The following is a 6,645-nucleotide window of genomic DNA, read 5'->3' as shown; positions in this document are numbered from 1 at the left end:
GTGTACAGTCTGGCCCCAGTGTACAGTCAGGTCCCAGTGTACAGTCCAGCCCTCATGTACAGTCTGGCCCCTGTGTGCAGTCCGGCCCCCGTGTGCAGTCCGGCCCCCGTGTGCAGTCCGGCCCCCGTTTACAATCTGGCCCCCATGTACAGTCCAGCCCTCATGTACAATGTGGCCTCTGTATACCTTCTGGCTCCCGTGTACAGTCCGGCCCTCATGTACAATTCCGGCCCCTGTGTACAGTCCAGGACTCGTGTACAATCCGGCCGCCATGTACAGTCCGGGCCTTGTGCACAGAAATCTAATTAGCAGAAAACTTCAAATCCTGACTACAGTAGATCAACAAAGTGGATTTCTTAATGAAAGGTATCAATGTAATCTGTGTCACAGCACCATCACAGCCACGTTTTTACTTTACATTACAAAATCGTGCTGACAGGTTCTCTTTAACCCCTTCCCTCCCTCTGCTAACCGTGCTTTAGAGTCTGGAGAAATCTCAGCATATAATAAAGAGCAATCCTGGCATTTTCAATTCAGATCAATTATATCTGAACCAAATCAAATCGAGAGGCTGTGTCAGCACACATTTTGGGACATTCACTCATTTTTTACTGCCGATATATACTGATCCATAGTGCATTGCAGATGGAAATCCTCTTTTTATAACCTGTCCTGTACCGCCCTCTGGTGGCCACACTGTTAGGATTGTCACAGTACAAAATATGCAAAACTCCCAACATTTCACCTCCCTAAACCCTATCACACACACCACACGGGTAAAACCACAGGGACTCAAAGTTGTGCATTATTTTCTGCTAATGACATGATAGGTTGAAATAATAATAATAATAATAATAATAATAATAACAACAGCTCATACAATAATGACAATGAATAAATAAAAATAGTAATAATAATAATAATAATAATAATAATCATCATCATCATCAATATAAAAATACCTCAAATAATAATGACAACTAAAACATATTAATAATAATATTAACTTAAATAATAATAATAAAATAACAATATAATAATAATTTGAATAATAACAACTAAAAAACATTAGTAACAATAATAACTATGGTGATAATAATTCAAATATTAATAACCTAAGTACAAATATTAACTTAAATAATAATAATTGTAATAATAATAGCAACTCATTCAAGAATGCAAATTTAAAGCAGAATTATCTTTGTTTTTTGTTGTTTTTTTACTTTTACATGTCTATAAATTATGACTACTATTTCAGATGATGTTTACTATTAATTCTTGTGTCTCCTATGAAATCTTCTATAGGGTACTCCGTTAACGAAGCCACTTCCGTTTTTTTAATTTGGAGGGAATGGTAAAAAAAAAAAAGCATCTCCTGTGTAAATCATCACATCTGCCCATTCTGAGCCAATCTGCTGCACTGCCCCTCCTTACATCACAGATCTAGGACAGAATTACTTCTACCAATACAGAAAACACATAAATTGTCCGATGCTGCCATCTGCTGGACAAAGTGTTGCATTGCTGCTGCCTATTAACATTGCAACAGAAAACACATCTTTCCCTGATTTAGCCAAGCTGAATTTAACATTGAATTATTTTATTTTTTTTTCTATATTATGTTAGCATTATAAATAGATTCCTAGTTATATGGAAAACCACTCATAACAAGAACTTAATGCTAAATTACAAACTCAGCTCTGTGGTACCTGTCTATTGATATATTAGTACATATTGGGTTTTATAGGAATATTCGGTGACCTTAAGCGATAAGAGATTGGGATTGATGATGATGTTGATTATTATTTTTTTCCCTATTTTATTTTATGGATATTTTTCTCTTTCTAAACCGATATGCCATTCAGGAGTTTGGGAAAGTTGAGGAAATTGTAACAGGATTGACCCCAGTTCTTGCTAATCTTTTTCCAGGAACAATACAACTGAGAAACTTTTATAAAGTTTTTTCCTTTTTTTTTTTTTCTTTCTAGAAATGTCGAGTTATATAATATTTCCATATTACAGACAATTGCAGGGCCATTTCTTTTTACAAGGTGTCATTGTAATTTTCTCTGTTGCAGGGTATCATAGCAACCCCAAATATTTAGTCCGCCAATTGTTTTTTTTGTTTTTTTTGCATTTTTTTTTTCCTTTTTTTTTTCCTCTGTTCATCTCAATGTTTGTAATAAGGGCCGAGACCGCTGAGACCGTCTTTGTGTTTTATTTTTAAAGGGTTGCTATCCTGTTAAACAAATCAGATCTGGGGTCATGACTGCAAAGTCTTCATTCCATCGCCCCATATCCAGTCCTACATGTTGAGAACTTCTCGCCTTCGTCTTAACCAAATATCACAAGGGGCTGGCAGGGCGTTTGAAGCTGTATCGCTGTCAGTCATCGAGAAGACGATTCTGGGATGTTGACGTAAGACGCCTGGAAAACATTTGTAGCTGAAAAGCGCAAAAAAAAAAAATGTGGTTTTGAATTTAGCGAACAGGTAGGAAACAATTAGATGACATTAAAGCCAGTGTATGCAATGTACTGGGCAACGCTGCCACCTGCTGTTCACTCTTAGTAATGCAGCTGAGCATTTAAGGTGGAACGGATGAATTCATCCAGCTGTGAATTCTGTTATTCTGCCTTCATTATATTTAAATAACGAGTAACAATGTTTCTTTTTCTACTTACATCTCTTGTGACATTACTATATTAAACAAAAGTGACATTAATTCGATACATAGAGAAATGCACGGCGCAAGGGGGGATTAGATGTTCCAAAAAGTGTTGGCAAGAGCAATCTTTATAGAGGCTAAAAGAAAAAATATATTGGCTCATCATAAATAATTCTGTTAAAGCAATTACTGAGCAAGTGTTTCCCAGAAATGCAGGTGGATGACACATTGTGTGGTTAGATAGATTTTGGACTCTATTCTTGGGTGAAACTGTTATGTTTGAGGAGAAAGTACAGTATGTGCACGATCACAGTGTGTAGGGTCACGGCCGTCAGGTAGTGATAATGGTGATATTGTAGATTATATATATATATATGTATAAATAGAATGTACCTATGCCATAGATAGTCATTGCTTTCTTCCACTAAAGTTGGGGAAATAGATTTGTAGGACCCTGGTCCAGCCAGCCGCTATGTCAGTAGTCTGTGGCTGCTGCACCAGAACCTTCTGCCAGCCTTGGACAGACATGGACTACAGACATGGACTACAGACATGGACTACAGACATGGACTACAACCATGGACCACAGACATGGGCTACAGACATGGACTACAGACATGAACTACAGACATGAACTAGAACCATGGACCACAGACATGAACTACAGACATGGACTACAGACATGGACTACAACCATGGACCACAGACATGAACTACAGACATGGACTACAGACATGGACTACAACCATGGACTACAACCATGGACCACAGACATGAACTACAGACATGGACTACAACCATGGAATTCAGCCATGGACTACAGCCATGGACTACAGACATGGACTACAGCCATGAACTTCAGCCATGGACTACAACCATGGACTTTAGACAGGGACTACAGAGAGGGACTACAACCATGGACTACAGACATGCACTACAACCATGGACTACAGACATGGACTACAACCATGGGACTACAAACATGGAGTTCAGCCATGGACTCCAACCATGGACTACAGACATGGACTACAACCATGGACTACAGACATGGACTACAGACATGAACTACAGACATGGACTACAACCATGGACTAAAAACATGGACTACAGCCATGGACTACAGCCATGGACTACAACCATGGACTTCAGCCACGGACTACAGACATGGACTACACACATGGACTTCAGCCATAGACTACAGACATGGACTACAACCATGGCCTACAGACATGGACTACAGACATGGACTATAGACATGGACTACAACCGTGGACTTCAGGCATGGACTACAGCCATAGACTACAGAAATGGACTACAGACATGGACTACAAAAATGGACTACAGACATGGACTACAGCCATGGACTACACACATGGACTACAGCCAGGGACTTCAGCCATGGACTACAAACATGGACTACAGACATGGTCTATAGACATGGACTACAATAATGGACTGCAGACATGGACTACAGACATGGTCTATAGACATGGACTACAATAATGGACTGCAGACATAGACTACAGCCATGAACTACAGACATGGACTTCAGCCACAGACTACAGACATGGACTACAACCATGGACTACAGACATGGACTACAGACAAGGACCATAGACATGGACTGCAGACATGGACTACAGCCATGGACTTCAGCCATGGACTACAACCATGGACCACAGACATGAACTACAGATATGGACTACAGACATGGACTTCAGCCACGGACTACAGACATGAACTACAGACATGGACTACAACCACGGAATTCAGCCATGGACTACAGCCATGGACTACAGACTTGGACTACAACTATGGACTTATCATTTTTTAGCACAATGAAAGTTTTGAGGTCTCCAATCCACATAGAACATTAAGCAGAAGCAGATAATGAGGATATTATAACCTCACAAATCTAACGTGAGCAAGTAATGGGTCAACATATCAATAAGGACCTCCAGATCTTTAAGTTCGGTACCAGCCACCTCAAGGGTGCATCTAATAGGTCGTTGCCATAGCTGGCTGTGCGCCCTGTCATGTTTAAGCTCTTACATGAGTCTGGAGTTCCCGGGGGATTATAGAATTAACGTACGTTGAATTACCAGAATCAAGTCTGATACTTAATAACCCACACGCCTGTGTCTTAAGTCACCCTGGGGTGTTATACTAAAGAAGGATGTCTTCTCCAGTAATATAAAATCTCACCATCGAAATACCCTACATTTCCCAAACATTGCATAATCTTATGTATGTCAGGGGAATTCACGTGTGAGCATGTGGAAAGTGTGCCAGCGAGGACAAGACGTCATTCTAGATTCCTGTCCAACTTACTGTGCCAACTATAAAATGTACGCTGGATAACAGGGCACAATGTAGATCATAGGTCTAAACTTTGGTATCACCCGCTCTGTCCAGGGGCGGACATATCATTGGTAGAGCTACACAGGAGCCCGACAAGTAAAGGGGCCACATCTAAAGCAGGTGGAATTGTGCATTATGATGATTTATTGGGTTGCTAAGGACCCATATATTGTTCTTGCACAGGGACCTTCTGTCTGTGTCCATCAGCGTCTCTGTGTTTATTATTCCCTGTTATCAGCCATTTGACACTGAGGAGGAGTAGGCTGGTATGTTCTTCAAAGAGATGATTGATAGGAAATCCAGAAAAATCTCTGCCCTCCCCCCCTTCCCAGATTAGTCGCTCTGATCTTGCGGATCATTTTTTCCCACAGTAGGTCAGCTGTATATTTACATAGGTCCACCTCTTCAATAAAAAAACACCCTCTTTACCAAACCAGTTTCGCTGTAATTTTCAGTTTCGCCATATGTCAGGCACGAGGGCCAGCTTCTTGGAAAAGACCACTCCAATAGAAGACGGATTAAGATGGAGGGGGCCTGAGAGAAAGTTTTAGGCCGGGGTCACACTTGCGTGTGCAATGCGAGAAGCTCGCACGAGTCTCTCGCATCAATACCCGGCACTGCCTCCGGCACTCGGGACCGGAGTGTGGGGCTACATGTATTTCTATGCAGTTTATGCCGGTGGCAGAGCCGGGTATTGATGCCAGAGACTCGTGTGAGTTTCTCGCATTGCACTCACAAGTGTGACCCCCGCCTTAAATGCCAATAATACTCCCCAGTCATGTATTGCAGTGGGCCTCAGCTTGGATGGAAATGCGTAAGGGGCAGCTCGCGCCTATGAATGCGGCCTGTACAAGCTGAGAAAGACTCACTGTTCCTGTTTCCTAGAACGGAAGAACCTTCCCTCCCAAGAAAGCTGAGCTCATTTTATTTTTTTAATCCCTTTTTTTTAAATACATTCTGCCAGTAGAACAGTAGTGTTAGAAGTGTGGAGCGGCGGCTCCATGGAGGTGTAATGCGGTGCCTACAGGACCTCAGTGTCCCCCCTGCCCCGACCATACTCAGCGCCACATTCTGCATCCAGCATCTGCTTCCAGTTTGAGCCCTCCCACCGCTCCATGGGCCAAAAAGTTGGAAAACTCCCCTTCGGAGAAATCAGATTAACCCTTTCCACTGCTAAGTGCGGAGGGGGGGGAGAAAAAAGTTAGAGAAACTCCTGTTTTGACTTTTTAAGAAACTCGCCCTGAAATTGGAGCATTGTGACTTTTACGAGTTGACTCTCATCCATGTAATTCCCAATGCTCCAAGTCTACAAGAGCCCTAGGTAATATAACATGTTGACTTTTAATTTTATCCCGAAGCTATTACCATATTTTTAGTGGGTTTCTGGCAATGCGAAAAACAGTATGCGGCTGCTAACTGTATGTCACATCTGTAATAGGACCTATATAGGATGTGGCGAGTGGGGGGAAGTCATATTACATCAGTGACAGGGTAGTCACCAAGTGGCCAGCGAAAAGCCCCTGCAACCATAATAAAGAAGACTATGCAGAGACTAGTAGTCCCACATCAGGAGCGTTTGCATAAAAATGATATTTCCATGACAAATTCCTCTCTGCTA

Source organism: Dendrobates tinctorius, unplaced genomic scaffold (genome assembly GCF_039654945.1).
Source record: "Dendrobates tinctorius isolate UK_male_01 unplaced genomic scaffold, ASM3965494v1 ptg000084l, whole genome shotgun sequence".
Classification (NCBI taxonomy): domain Eukaryota; kingdom Metazoa; phylum Chordata; class Amphibia; order Anura; family Dendrobatidae; genus Dendrobates; species Dendrobates tinctorius.
The sequence above is the reverse complement of the archived record's forward strand: the minus strand, read 5'-3'. Positions refer to the sequence as shown.